At 44.8% G+C, this 15,699-nt stretch overlaps 1 long non-coding RNA gene across 4 annotated transcripts; it reads right to left on the bottom strand.

Annotated features, from left to right (window-relative positions):
• Window positions 1–464: 464 nt before the first annotated feature.
• On the bottom strand, window positions 465–11,627 carry LOC121852533. 4 transcript variants are annotated; one of them, XR_006086196.1, is made up of 7 exons: window positions 11,522–11,627; window positions 11,331–11,412; window positions 9,870–9,951; window positions 6,316–6,396; window positions 4,887–4,968; window positions 1,826–1,907; window positions 465–541 (listed from the first exon to the last, which is right to left on the bottom strand). It is a non-coding gene; the product is annotated as an uncharacterized LOC121852533 (long non-coding RNA). The 4 variants fall into 4 exon arrangements; XR_006086197.1 differs by lacking the exon at window positions 11,522–11,627 and adding an exon at window positions 10,060–10,094 and having other exon boundaries at window positions 11,331–11,498; XR_006086194.1 differs by lacking the exon at window positions 11,522–11,627 and having other exon boundaries at window positions 11,331–11,498.
• Window positions 11,628–15,699: the final 4,072 nt, after the last annotated feature.

The following is a 15,699-nucleotide window of genomic DNA, read 5'->3' as shown; positions in this document are numbered from 1 at the left end:
GCTACGGGCAAGCATTAAGCAAGCTCAGGAAAAAGCCATTCAGCCCGTCCAGTCTGGCTGTTGCTAATATTCTCCACAAGGGCCTATCGTTGATCAATGATATTTCGGATCAATCAAATTCATGAGTAGATGTCAAAGAACATTTCTCCCTACATTTCGTAACGATGTCACGATGGTTAGTTAAATAATTAAGCAAATTAAATTTAAATGATTCCACGATCACTGGCTCCGGGTTATTTAATATCAGTAAACTTTCACTAACTACCAAACAATAAGTTGCATTTATCTTGTGCTGTTCGCATGGAGTGGTATTTCCCTGCGTTTAAAACTGCAATAACTTTCCTGCTTTATTTCAGCCACAATCAGTATAAATAGAGACTCACCGTCTTGTCTCCCCGCTGACTGAGCTCCGGTTCCTGCCTCTGGTTCCGAGCCTCTCAGTGATGTGACTTCAGTGCTCTGAGCTGTACATGTAATAACACACACTGGTCAGAGTCCAGCAACTAACGGCGGGCAGTAAATCACAGCCTCGCCCTGTTCCCTTGGAGATTTCCACAGAAAATAAATGCTTATCAGCTATAAAAGTGTCACTGTTCGAGATTAAGTGGCTAAGCACCAATTTAAGATCGTTAACGAACGAGCATATGAAGAAGTTTGGTGATTTTTTTTCCTGCACAGGTGTTTGTTTGGTTATGGAAAGCCCTGGTGGGAGGGATATTTCAGGCAAAATCCATGTGGGCTTTCAAAATATGTCCAGATATCAATCTGAAAGGAGTGAACTGTCTAAAGCGCGATTTGCGAACAGAGCAGGGAAATGGGACGGAAAGGATTGTTATAAAAAGTGCCACCACTGTGACCATAAACCGAATAACCTTCTTCTGTGCTGTACATCTCTATGGTTGTTTGTTTGTGGGGGTGGTACAAAACGTTGCCTTCTGAGATTTTTCGAAAACTAATCGGGAAAGGTCCGAAAAAAAAATATTGGGGACAATCGTTTTTTATGTTGTTTAAATGTTGTGGATTTTCTCTCATTTCCCTTTTCCTTCTTTCCCACTTTCCCTCTTTTACACTTTCTTGCCTCTCCTCTCTCAGTCATTGGCTCCCGCTTCTCGCTCTGTCTCACAGACACTCTTTCGCTCTCTCAATTCCTCTCTCTCTCTCCCTCTCTATCCCCCTTTCTCACACACGCCTATCCCTCCACTGACACTCTCTTTCCCCTCTCACAGTCTCTCTATCTCCACTCTCTCGATCACTCACTCGCCCCTTTCATTCACACTCTCTCCTCCCACAATGTCAGTCACTTTCTTTAACTCCGTGTCTCTGCTTTCTCCCTGTCTCTCTTTCTTTCTCTCACCACTTCAACACTCTCTCACCCCTTTCCGTCAATGACTTTTCCACTCATATTCTTACACACACACTCTCACTCTTAACAAATTTCTCTACCCCTCTGCCATAAAGTCACTCACTGCCACTCTCTCACTGCTCTGCTTCCTCCCACTCTCTCTGCTTCTTTCTCTCAACAAATCCACTCTCCACCATTCGCTCTCTACGCCTCCCTAACATACACACACTCTTTCCCAAACTCTCAATCACTCACTCACAGTCCGCTGTCTCTCTCTCTCTCGGTGTCGTTTCACTCCCCCACCCACGCCCTTTCTATCACTCTCTCCCCCATTTCTGTCAAGCACTCCACCGTCCAACCGTCTGTCTCCCATTCATTTCTTGCGCACTTTATCTCTCCCTCTCCTATCATTCCAAGTGCTAAAAACCTGAAATAACTTTACTGCCTTATTTCATTCACAATCAGAGCAAATGAGAGACTCACCGTCTTGTCTCCCCGCTGACTGAGCTCCGGTTCCTGCCTCTGGTTCCCGAGCCTCTCAGTGATGTAGCTTCAGTGTTCTGGGCTGTGCAGGTAACAACACACACTGGTCAGAGTCCACAGCTAATGCCTGGCAGTAAATCATAGCCAAGCCCTGTTCCCTTGGAGATTGCCAGAGAAACTCAATCTTTACCTGCTCTAAAAGTTCCACTGGTCGGGGTTCAGTTCTTAAAGCATCAATGTAAGATAGAGAGATAGCAAATTAGCAAATGAGGAGGTTTGGAGACGATGTTGTCCTGCACGTTTGGGTGTTGGGTTTTGGAAACCCTGGCGGGAATGGTCTTTGAGGCAGAATCTATATTGGCTTTCAAAACATATCCAGATATAGATCTAAAAGGAATGAACTATCGACAAATGCATTTGAGAACAGAGCAGGGAAATGGGACTGAAAGAATTGTTATCAAAAAGTGCCATCACATCCACCATAAGCTGAATAATCTTCGTCTGTGCTGTACATCTCTATGGTTCTTTGTTTGTGGGTGTGGAACAAAAGTTTGGCTTCAGGGATTTTCAAAATACCGAATGGGAAAGGAAGAAATAAACTTATTGGGGATGCCAATTTTGTTAATATTGTGGTAAATGCTGTGGATTTTGTCGCTCATTTTCTCTCTTTCCCCTCACACTCTCTCTGTATCACTCTCTCAATCTTTCTATTCCCCCTCTCCCTTTGTTTCTCTCACACGTTGCCTCCCTCCCTCAGTTACTCTCTCTCACCACACTCGTTCTCCCCACACGACATCATCCCTCTCTCAGTCTCTTTCCCCTCTCACACTCTCTCTATCTCCCATCTCTCTGTCACTCACTCCCCCTCTTCACTCTCCTCTTTCGCAAAAACTTTCTCCTCCCACACGCTCAATCATTCCCTTTCACTCTCTCTCTGCTTTCTCCCTCTGTCTCTTACTCTCGCCCCACCCTCCCCAGCTCGTCCTTCTCTTTCACTCCATCCACCCTTTCTGTCAATCACTCTCACACTCTGTCTTTCTTCTATCAGTCTGAGTATCAATCAATCTGTCTCCACCGCTGTTAAACACTCACTCTATCACCTCTTTCTTTCTCCCGTTCCCTAAACTTCTCTGTTTCATTATCTCTCTACACACTCACTCTATCTCTCTCTTTACTCCATGTCCATCCACGCCTCTCCCTACACTGTCTCTCTCATTTCTTACTCACTCTCTTACCCACACACATTCTCTTCTCTCATTCTCTCACAATCATTCTCCATCAATGCCCCTCTCCACCACTCTCACACACACTCCGTCTCACAATCTCACTCACTCAGTCACTCACTGCTTTCCCAATCGCTCTCTCCCTGAATCTGTTTCTTTCTCGCATGCCCATCCTTTCTCCAACACACGCTCCGCCATTTCTGTAAATCGGACTGTCTCATTTCTGAAGCACACTCTCCCTCTCTCCTCTATTCTGTTGTTCTTTCTCAATTTATCTCGATTCAATCCTCTTTCACATTCTGTCAATTTCTCTGTGATTATACGCTGCACCATTTGCTCTATATAAAGCATTTGTTGTTGCGTAAGTTAATACAACAAGAAGATGAGTGACGAGTTCTGGTAATTATCCATTTGAGAGAGTGTCACCAATAAAGCTCGTCTCCAGAAACTCTACAGTCTGCTGCAGAGCAATAGTTGGGAATCTATTTTCACATCCATCATCAGACTAACACCAACGTGACTTTGCCACTTCCCACTTCAAACTTACCTTAGATTCATTTTAACAACCCGCCCAATTCAGAGCATTCACTGGGCTCTCTATCTAATCTCCTGATCCTGATCTTTGAACCTCACTTGTGTAACAGTCAGTGAAACGTTATCATTGCCAATATGCAATGTTGCCTTTTATGGATATTTCCAGTTAATGTAACTGTGGGTTGGGCTCCGGACTTGGGACCCAGAAGATAGTCCTTGAAAGTCAACAACTTGAGCACCATTTTGTCAAAAATTATTTCCACTTCCGGAGAAAGAGAAAGAAAATGGCGGCATTCAGTCCGTTTCATTGCAGACTGAAACATACTTTAGTCTTATTTCCTACAAGGTAAAAGAAAGTGAGAACCATTCATCAATACCCCAGCTCCTCTACAGCGTCTCCATATTCGGAGAAGACTGATCTCTCAAATTGGAGGGATGAATTTTAAACTATCGTAGGACAAACAGCGCCAAACAAAAGAGACGTCTCAGAGGAGGAAATAAAAACAATGGCAACAACAACTATAGAGTGCCCTTCTCGTGGGTTGCAGCTTGGAGCATGTAAGCAGCAGTGTGGTATCTGAGCTGAAATTTTTTTGTCAGCCGAGTGTCTGTCCCACCGAAACTCGATCAACATGATCCAAAACAAAGCTGAGTAACTGCTGGAGTCCAACCAACCAAAACCGCAAGATGGTAGGATTGAGGCAATGACTGACAAAAGCGTCAGCACAGATCCTTAATGTAGTGCAGAGGAGAACAACCTGGATGATCACCAGTGTTAGAGGAATGAACTATGAGCAAGGTTGAGAAAAGCTGAGGCTCTTGCATTCATAGATGCATATAAAGTACACTCAGTTTTGGTCCGACCGCCTGGCTGTTGCTTAAATTCCACATTAATATGTTAAGAATGGTTCAGATCAATCACGTTCCCCAATGGATTTCGGAGACCATTTATTTCTTAATCCATTCTATGATGATTAATTCAAATAACAGCAACAACTTGCATTGATATAGCGGCCTACACGCCGGACAGTGTGTCGGAGAATGTTGGAGTGGTGGAGGACACTATGTGTGAGGGAGGGAAGAGGTGACCGTAAGCACAGTCGTAAAGCGAGATCTTCCGTTTATGAAACAAATTATATTTTAACTCTTGCTCATTCGGTTACTCCTGGTTTCCTTAGTTACAATAAATGTTGCACGAACAATAACAAATTGTATTTATATGGGTTTTTCTCTCTGTGCGCTTACAACCTGGGATAATAGTATAAGATTATTTCAGCCACAATCAGATCTAATAAGAGACTCACCTTCTTGTCTCCCCGCTGACTGAGCTGCGGTTCCTGCCTTTGGTTCCCGAGCCTCTAAGTGAAGTGGCTTCAGTGTTCTGACCTGTACAGGTAATAGCACACCCTGGTCAGAGTCCAACAGCTAATGCCTGGCAGTAAATCATCGCCTCGCCCTGGTCCCTTGGAGATTTCCACAGAAACTCATGTTTACCTGATATAAAAGTCCTTCTGGTCAGGGTTCAATCCCTAAAGCATCAATTTCAGAGAGTTAGCAAACTGGCAAATTGCGACGTTTGGAGAATTTGTTTTCCTACACAGTTGGTTGTTGGGGTTATGGAAAGCACTGGTGGGAATGATGTTTGAGGCTGATTCCATATTGGTTTTCAGTTCATCACCAGATACCGATCTAAATTGAGCCAACTATCTAAAAAGGGATTTGGGAAAAGAGCAATGCAAATGGGACTGAAAGGATTGGCATTAAAATAGTCACCACAGCCATCCTTCTTCCATGCTGTACATCTCGATGTTTCTTTGTTCGTGGGTGTGGCACAAAAGATTGGATTCAGGGATTTTAAAAAAAAAACTTATCAGTAAAGGAACGAAAAAAGCATATTGGAGACGCCCATTTTTTTATCGTGTTAAATGTTTAGAAATTTCTCTCTTTTTCTTTTTTTCTTCTCACACACTCTCTGTCCTCTTTCAGACATTGGCTCCCCCTCTCGCTCCGCCTCACAGACACTCTTTCATTCTCTCAATTCCTCTCACTCTATCCCACTCTTCTCCCACACCAGCCCTCCCTCCACTCACACTCCCTTTCCCCTCTCACAGTCTCTCTGTCTACGCTCTCTCAATAACTCACTCCTCCTTTTCTCCCTCCTCTCTTTCACAAACACTCTCTCCTCCCACAATCTTAGTTACTTTCTTTCACTCTCTGTTTCCAGGTCTCTGTTTCTTTCTCTCACTACCTCTTTCCCTCTCACCCCTTTCTGTCAATCACTTTCCCCCTCACATTTCACTCACATTCTCACACACACTCTCTCACTCAATAGCTATCTCTTCACCTCTGCCGTACAGTCACGCACTGCCAATCTTTCACCGCTTTGCTTATTTCCACTTTCACTCCCTGTTTCTTTCTCTCACCCCATCATCTCTCTAACGCACTCTCTCTCCTCCTCTAACACACACACTCTTCTTCTCACACTCTCAATCACTCACTCACGCTCTGATTTTTCTTCCCCCCTCTCTCTCCCTGTCTCTTTCATCTACTCTCTCTCTCTCACTCTCTCTATCATTCTCTCCCCTATTTCTGTCAACCATTCTTCCCTCCAACCTCTCCCTCTCAATTATCATGCGCACTCTCTCTTTTCTATCCTCTCACCCCAAGTGCTTAAAACCTGGAGTAACTTTACAGTTTTGTTTCAGCCACAATCAGAGCTAATGGGAGACTCACCGTCTTGAATCCCCGCTGCCTGAGCTGCGGTTCCTGCCTCTGGTTCCTGAGTGTCTCAGTGATGTGCTTCAGTGCTCTGGGCTATACAGGTAATAACACACCCTCGGCAGAGTCCAGCAGCTAATGTCTGGCAATAAACCAGACATCTGGCAAAATGCCTCGCCCTGTTCCCTTGGAGATTTCCACACAAACCGAAAGCTTACCTGATATAAAAGTTCCACTGGTCGGGCTTCAGTGCCCAAAGCATTAATTTAAGATGTTAAGCAAATTGGCAAATGGGAGGTTTGGAGAATTTGTTTTGTTGCACAGTTGGTTGTTGGGTTATGGAAATCGCTGGAGGGAGTGGTGTTTGAGGCAGAATCCATATTGACTTCCAAAACATGTCTACATATTGATCCAAAAGGAGTGAACTATCAACAAATAGATTTGGGAACAGAGCAGGGAAATGGGGCTGAAAGAACTGTGATAAATGTGCCACCACATCCACCATAAGTTGAGTAACCTTCGTCTGTGCTGTACATCTATGGTTCTTTGTTTGTGAGTGCGGTACAAAAGTTTGGCTTCAGGGATTTTTTGAAAAACTAAACGGGAAAGGAAGAAATAAGCTTATTGGAGATGCCAATTATTTTAATATTGTGTTAAATGTTGTGGAATTTGTCGCTCATTTTCTCTCTTTCCTCTCACACACTCTCTGTATCACATTCTATCACTTTCTCCCCCCTCTCTCTTTGTTTCTCTCACACATTCCCTCCCTCTCTGTTACTCTCTCTCATACACCGTTTCTCCCCACACATTAACCCTCTCATCTCTCTTTCCCTTCTCACACTCTCTATCTCCCCTCTCTCTATCATTCACTCCCTTCTTCACTCTCCTCTTTCGCAAACACTTACTCCTCCCACACGCTCAATCAGTCTTTTCACACTCTGTCTCTGCTTTCTCCATTCCTCTCTCTGTTTCTTACACTCGCCACAACCCACACACCCCCCCCCCCCACCCCACCCCAGCCCGTCTTTCTCTTTTACTCCATCCACCCTTTCTGTCAATCACTCTCGTCCTCAGTTTTTATTCACACCCTCTGTTTCTCTTCTATTAGTCTATGTATCAATCAATCTGACGCCTCCTCTATCAAACACTCACTTATTGCCTTTCTATTACTTCTTTGTTTCTGCCACTCCCTGTTTCATTCTCTCACCCCACACTCATCTATCTCTCTCGTTACTCCTTATCCATCCACCCCTCGACCCCCACTGTCTCTCTCATTTCTTACTCACACTCTTACCAACACACACTCTCTTCTCTCATTCTCTCACAATCATTCAGAGTCCTGTAGCTCAATGGTTAGAGCACTCGCTTTGCAAGTGAGAGAACTGAGTTCAATTCCAGGCAGAGGGCGAAACCTTGGGCAAGATTCCTCATTCCACACGCCTAATAACAATCCCTCCAAAAAAAACATAATAAATTGGTCATTTTCAAGTTACGACTGTTTGTGGGACACTGCTGTGCGCAATGGACTGCCGCGTTTGCCCATAAACATACAGTTAATTCACTTTACAGTATGTACTGTGAAGCACTTTAGGATGTCTAGAAGACGTGAAAAGCCTTATATCAAATGCAAGGAATATTATTATTATTATTCTCCCTCACTGCCCCTCACCACCACTTTCACACACAATCTCACTCACTCACTCAATCAGTGCTGTCTCCAGCTCTCTCTCCATCAATCTGCTTCTTTCTCTCATGCCCATCCTCTCCCTAACGCACTCTCCTCCATTTCTGTAAATAGGACTGTCTCTCATATCTCAGGCGCACTCCCGCTATCTCCTTTATACTCTCATTCTTCCTCAATGTATCGTGTTTCACGTCTCTTACCCATTCTCTCATGTGCTCTGTGATTATACGCTGCACGAATTTGATTACAAAGATTTGTTGTTGTGTAAGTTAATACAACAAGAAGATGAGTGACGAGTTCTGGTCATTTTCCATTTCAGAGATTGTCACCAATAAAGCTCGTCTCCAGCAATCTGCTACAGAGCAAGAGTAGTTGGGAATCTGTTTTCCGATCCATCATCAGACCAACACCAGCGTGACATTCAAACTTACGTTAGATTCATTTTAACAAACCACCCAATTTAGAGCATCCATTGCACTCTCTATCTAATCTCCTGATCCTGATCTTTGAACCTCATTTCTGCAATAGTCAGTGAAACGTTATCATTGCCAATGTGCAGCGTTGCCTTTTATGGCTATTTTCAGTTAATGTAACTCTGGGTTGGGCTCCGGACTTGGGACCAGGCAGTTAGTCCTTGAAAGTCAACAACTTGAGCACCATTTTATGAAAACTCATTTCCACTTGTGGGAAAGAGAAAGAAAATGGCGAAATTCCGTCCGATAGATTTTAGACTGAAATATAATTTAGTCTTATTTCTAACAGCATAAAAGAAAGTGGGAACCATTCAGAATTATCCCATTGTCTCTATATCGTCTGTATATTCGGAGAAGATTGATCTCGCGAATTGGAAGGATGAGTCTTAAACTATCGTTGGACAAGCTGCGCCCAACAAAAGTAAAGTTTCAGAGGAGGCAATAAAAAGAATAGCAACAACAGCAACAATATAGTGCCCTTCTCGCGGGTTGCAGCTTGGAGCACATAAGCAGCAGTGAGGTATCTGAGCTGAATTTTTTTGTCAGCCGAGTGTCTGTCCAACCGAAAACCGATCAACAAACCGAACATGATCCAAAACAAAGCTGAGATTTTCATACATCCCAAACTACATATGGAAACTCCAGAGTTAGATTGTTGGAATGGAATGAGCACCCTCCCTCTGGACGGACCACTCTGCTCACTTAATTCGGAGAGCATTAGGAGCAGGTTGGCAAGAGTCAAGGCTGGGGAGACCAGAATGTGTGTTGGGGTAACTGCTGGAGTCCAACCAACCAAAACCGCAAGGTGGAAGGATTGAGGCAATGGCTGACCAAAGTGTTGGCACAGTTCCTTAAGGTAGTGCAGAAGAGAACAACCAGGATAATCACAAATGATTGAGGAATGAACTTTGAACAAGGATGAAACAAGCTGATTCATAGATGCATAGAAAGTACAGCTCAGATTCGGCCCGACCGCCTGGCTGTTGCTTAAATTCCACATTAGTATGTTAACAATAGTTCAGATCAATCAAGTTCCCCAATGGATTTCGGAGACCGTTGATTTCTTAAACGGTTCTACGATGATTAATTCAAATAACAGCAACAACTTGCATTGATATAGCGGCCAACACGCCGGACAGTATGTCGGAGAATGTTGGAGTGGTGGAGGACACTATGTGTGAGGGAGGGAAGAGGTGACCGTAATCAAAGTCGTAAAGCGAGATCTTCCGTTTATGAAACAAATGATATTTTAACTCTTGCTCATTCAGTTACTCCTGGTTTCCTTAATTACAATAAATGTTGCACGAACAACAACACTTGCATTTATATGGGTTTTTCTCTCTGTGCGCTTACAACCTGGGATAATAGTATGACATTATTTCAGCCACAATCAGATCTAATAAGAGACTCACCTTCTTGTCTCCCCGCTGACTGAGCTGCGGTTCCTGCCTTTGGTTCCCGAGCCTCTCAGTGAAGTGGCTTCAGTGTTCTGGGCTGTAGAGGTAACAACACACCCTGGTCAGAGTCCAACAGCTAATGTCTGGCAGTAAATCATAGCCTCGCCCTGTTCCCTTGGAGATTTCCACAGAAACTCAAGTTTACCTGATATAAAAGTCCTTCTGGTCAGAGTTCAATCCCTAAAGCATCAATTTCAGAGAGTTAGCAAACTGGCAAATGGGGACGTTTGGAGAATTTGTTTTCCGGCACAGTTGGTTGTTGGGTTATGGAAAGCACTGGTGAGAATGAGGTTTCAGGCAGATTCCAGATTGGTTTTTAGACCATCAAGATATCGATCTAAATGGAGTCAACTATCTAAAAAGGGGTTTGGGAAAAGAGCAATGTAAATGGGACTGAAAGGATTTTCATAAAAATAGCCACAGTCATCCTTCTTCTGTGCTGCATATCAACATGATTCTTTGTTCGTGAGTGTGGCACAAAAGATTGGATTCAGGGATTTACAAAAAAACTGATCAGTAAAGGAAGGAAAAAATATATTGGAAACGCTGTTTTTTATTGTGTTAAATGTTATGAAGTTTCTCTCTCATTTTCTCTTTTACTTCTCACACAAACTCCCTCTGTCCTCTCTCAGTCATTGGCTCCCCCCTCTCGCTCTGTCTTACCGACACTCTTTTGTTCTCTCAGTTCCTCTCTCTCTATCACACTCATCTCCCACACCAGCCCTCCCTCCACTCACACTCCCTTTCCCCTCTCACAGTCTCTCCGTCTACGCTCTCTCGATAACTCACTCCTCCTTTTCTCCCTCTCTTTCACAAACACTCTCTCCTCCCACAATCTTATTCACTTTCTTTCAATCTCTGTCTCCATATCTCTGTTTCTTTCTCACCACCTCTCTCCTTCTCACCTCCTTTCTGTCAATCGCTTTGCCCCTCACATTTCACTCACATTCTCACACACACTCTCTCACTCAATAGCTACCTCTTCGCCTCTGTCGTGCAGTCACTCACTGCCAATCTCTCACCGCTTTGCTTATTCCCTCTTTCCCTCCCGGTCTCTGTTTCTTTCTCTCACCCCATCGTCTCTCTACCGCACTCTGTCTCCCCCTCTAAAACACACACACTCCTTCTCACACTATCGATCACTCGTTCACACTCTGATTTTTTCTCCCCCCCCCCCCCCCCCCCTCTTCCTGTCTCTGTTTCTTTCACTCATCTACAGTCTCTCTCTCTCTCTTTGTCTCTCTCTCTCTCTCTATCATTCTCTCCCTATTCCTGTCAACCATTCTTCCCTCCAACCTCTCCCTCTCAATTCTCATGTGCACTCTATTTCTTCTATCCTCTCATTCCAAGTGCTTAAAACCTGGAGTAACTTTACTGTTTTATTTCAGCCACAATCAGAGCTAATGAGAGACTCACCGTCTTGTTTCCCCACTGACTGAGCTGCGGTTCCTGCCTCTGGTTCCCGAGCCTCTTCGTGATGTGGCTTCAGTGTTCTGAGCTGTAGAGGTAATAACACACCCTGGCCAGAGTCCAGCAGCTAACATCTGGCAGTAAATCATAGCCTCGCCCTGTTCCCTAGGAGATTTCCACAGAAACTCAATCTTTACCTGCTATAAAAGTTCCACTGGTCGAGGTTCAGTTCTTAAAGCATCAATTTAAGATAGAGAGATAGCAAACTAGTAAATGAGGAGGTTTGTGGTATATGTTGTCCTACACATTAGGTTGTTGGGTTATGGAAAGCCCGAGCGGGAATGATGTTGATGCAGAATCCATATTGGTTTTCAAAACATGTCTACATATCGATATGAATGGAGTGAACTATCTAAAAGTGGATTAGGGAACAGAGCAGGGAAACGGGACTGAAAGAATTGATATCAAAAAGTGCCACCACATCCACCGTAAGCTGAATAATCTTCGTCTGTGCTGTACATCTCTATGGTTCTTTGTTTGTGGGTGTGGTACAAAAGTTTGGCTTCAGGGATTTCTCGAAAAACTAAATGGGAAAGGAAGAAATAACGTTATTGGAAATGCCAATGTTTTTAATATTGTGTTAAATGTTGTGGATTTTCTCGCTCATTTTCACTCTTTCAACTCACACTCTGTCCATATCACTCTCTCAATCAGTCTCTGCTCTCTCTCCCTTTGTTTCTCTCACACATTCCCTCCCTCTCTGTTACCCTCTCACACACCCTTTCTCACAAAAAACATCACCGCTCTCACACTCTCTTTCCCCTCTCACACTCTCTCTATCTCCACTTTCTCTGTCACTCACTCCCCCTCTTCACTCTCCTCTTTCGCAAACACTTTCTCCTCCCACACGCTCAATCATTCCCTTTCACTCTCTGTCTCTGCTTTCTCTCTCTGTCTCGCTTTCTTACTCTCGCCACAGCCCGTCTGTCTATTTCACTCCATCCACCATTTATGTCAATCACTCTCGCCCTCTTTTCTCACTCACGCTCTCACACTCTGTTTCGCTTCTATCAGTCTCTGTAACAATCAATCTGTCTCTACCTCTGTCAAACTCCCTCTGGCTCGGTGTCTGTATGTGTGTATGTCAGTGTTTGTGTGTGTGTCTGTGTATGTCAGTGCGTGTGTGTGTGTCTATGTATGTCAGTGGCTCGGTGTCTGTGTGTGTCTCTATGCGTCAGCCTGGTTCAATGTGTGTGAGAGGAGAGAGTGTGAGCGAGAGAGTGACAGAGACTGACAGAGATTGAGAGTGTGTGTCTGTGTGTGTGTCTGTTTGTCTGTGTGTCTCTGTCTGTGTGTGTGTGTGTGTTTGTGTGCACTCGGTACCAAACACAAGGATTGTTACTGCAAACACTCAAATGACGAGTGACTGCACTCACTACGACACTACAGGACTCCACCGATTAAACCGCTCCGCACAGATCACATCCCCACAAACCGCGAGAAAAATAATACCCCGAATCAGAAATGGATGAATGAATGTGGAAGAATATTGTTGGAGCTTCAGTCCCTCTCTCCCCTCGGCCTGGAATGAAGGTCCCGTCTGATCCCACAGTGTACAACAGGCAAATGAGACGGGAATATCATCCGCCCCGAAACCGCTCAATGTTCCTCAATACATCATCACAGAAGTCATATCAGTTCGGACCATAAAACTTAATAATATTATACACAGAAACACACAATTCCACTCTCTCACACACTCTCTCTCTATCTCTCACTCTCACTCTTTCTCTATCTCTCACACTCTCTCTCTCTCAAACTCTATCTCTCACACTCTCACTCTCTCACACATTCTCTCTCTTACACAATCTATCTCTCTCACAGTCTATCTCTCACACTCTCACTCTCTCACACATTCTCTCTCTAACACACTCTATCTCTCACACTCTCACTCTCTCACTCTCTCTCTCACACAGTCTCTCTCTCACACTCTCACTCTCTCACACACTCTCTCTCACAGTCTATCTCTCACACTCTCACTCTCTCATACATTCTCTAACACACTCTATCTCTCTCAAACGCTCTCTCACACACTCTCACTCTCTCACACACTCACTCACTCTCACACTCTCACACCTTTCTCTCACTCTCTCTGTCACACTGTCGCTCTCTCACACGCTAACACACTCTCTCACACATTCTCTCACTCTCTCTGTCTCACACTCACACTCACATTCTCACTCTCTCTCACACTCTCTCTCTCTCTGTCACCGACACTGACCGTCGTCTCCGCCGCCATCACCACCTCCCGCGGTCCCGCCTCGCGCTCAGACAGACAGGCGCCGCGCCCCGAAACACCGTCAGCCCCGCGCCCGGAGACGGCACTGCGCAGGCGCCGAGTTCAAAAAAAAACCGTCGGCCTCGCGCGCGGAGACACAACTGCGCAGGCGCCGAGTTCAAAAAAAAACCGTCGGCCAAGCGCGCGGACAGACAGAGGCGGCACTGCGCAGGCGCCGAGTTCAAAAAAAAACGTCTGCCTCGCGCTCAGGGACACCACTGCGCAGGCGCCGAGTCAGAGGGAAAAAGAGGCGCCAAAGTCAGGCGACGAGAGACACACAGAGAGAGAGAGAGACAACCGACCGACAGAGGCGACTGAACCCATCGACCGTTTAAACCTCACACTGAGGCCTCCCGACGCCAATGAATAACCCACACAAACAATTCTGGAATTTTTTACCCGAATGACAAAGGCGGATCCCGTCACTACAGTCATCCACGCACTTGATCCACAGAGAGCCCAGACATTGGGGCCTCACCCAAATATATTGCCCACAATACACACAGTGAGTTCACTTTACACTATATCCTGTGTTGCGCTTTAAGATGTGATGCGGCGCCATAACAAATGCAAATATTATCAGTGTTATCTCTCAAATTACTGGTGTTTGCACTAACTGCTTCCGCTACAGGACTCCACCGATTATATCGCCGCCTTCAAATAACACTCCGGAAACCATAAGGGCACTAATGTTCAGCATTGGAAATAAATGAAGAGATGTGGACGCTTTGGATTAGAAAAGATTCCATTCTGATCCAACAGACATCAAATAGCCATCCAGCAACACCTCAACATTATACTGTTAAAACATGACAGAAGTTGTATCGGTCCAGATCATAGCATTTTATATGACTAATTTAATATAATAATAATAATTCTTGCATTTGGTACAGCGCCTTATCGCGTCTTCACAGAATATCCTTCAATGAATTGTCTGTGTTCTCTGACACTGAGAGCCAAGCGCTGGAATGGCATTGAATCGCGGGTTCACTGTGGCTTTTAGGTTTCACATCAACGTCGATATGAAGGACAAATATCTCGAGGAGAGAGTTCATGATAATTTCGTTTGTTTTGTAAGTTTCTGACGGAGAAGACAACTGGTGAAAACCTAAACATCTGAAGGTTAGAACAAGAATAACATCACATTTGTACAGCAGCATTCGCATCGGGAGGATGTCCCGAGGCACTGGACAGTCAGACCTGAGCTGTGGGTTGGGATTGGGGAGGGGGCAAAGCCACGGTCGTAGTGGAGGGTCTTGAGATGGGTCTTCAAAAAGCCAATGGAGAGGGCGAGGCAGAGGGACTGTGGGATGGAGTACCAGCGAGTGGGGCAGAATGGCTGAGGGCCGCCCGCTGGGTACTTGCGGAAACTTTGCTCTGTTAACTAGTACCGCCTTATTCTCTGTTGTACCTTTTCAATTTGATGAAGATAACATGCAGATTATTAAAAAACACATAACTTGACCTTGATATAGCACTTTGCTCGTCAAATTACCCACCCGCAATCCCTCTAACCTTTCATACAACCACCCAATTTACAGCCCCCCTTTCCTTGCCCCTTGGGGTTAAGCAGAGCTTTGCTGGACTGATCGAGATCAGCTTCCTAATACATTCCATATTTTGCAGGAAAGAAGTTCACACCTCTGAAACAAAGAGCAATTAGATCCTTCAGCACAGATGTAAGATCACTGGACCACAGAAATTAAAGGCTGAAGCTTCAGACATCTGCCGAACTTAAGTCTGAGAAAAAAGCAGATCGTGAAAGGCTGCTCAGAAGTTGTCCATCTCTATCTATCTCTCTCTCTCTGTATAATACCCGTGAAGGGTGGGGCCTTCCTCTGTGATAACCGGAGGTGGAGGTAGATACACACACAAAAAAAAANTAATTTTGGATGAGTTGGATATGTGTTGAGGGTCTGCACATTTCTCAGTGGAATCGATATTGATTCTCCCAGTCTGTTCAGTGGCTGTAAGCTGGTGTTTATTGGCTGCTCGCTGTTGTTTCGTGGCTGTGGTGGTGTTTAGTAGTTATGGCTG

Source organism: Callorhinchus milii, unplaced genomic scaffold, assembly GCF_018977255.1.
Source record: "Callorhinchus milii isolate IMCB2004 unplaced genomic scaffold, IMCB_Cmil_1.0 Scaffold906, whole genome shotgun sequence".
NCBI classification, from domain to species: Eukaryota; Metazoa; Chordata; class Chondrichthyes; order Chimaeriformes; family Callorhinchidae; genus Callorhinchus; species Callorhinchus milii.
This window is presented reverse-complemented; position numbering and strand designations above follow the sequence as displayed.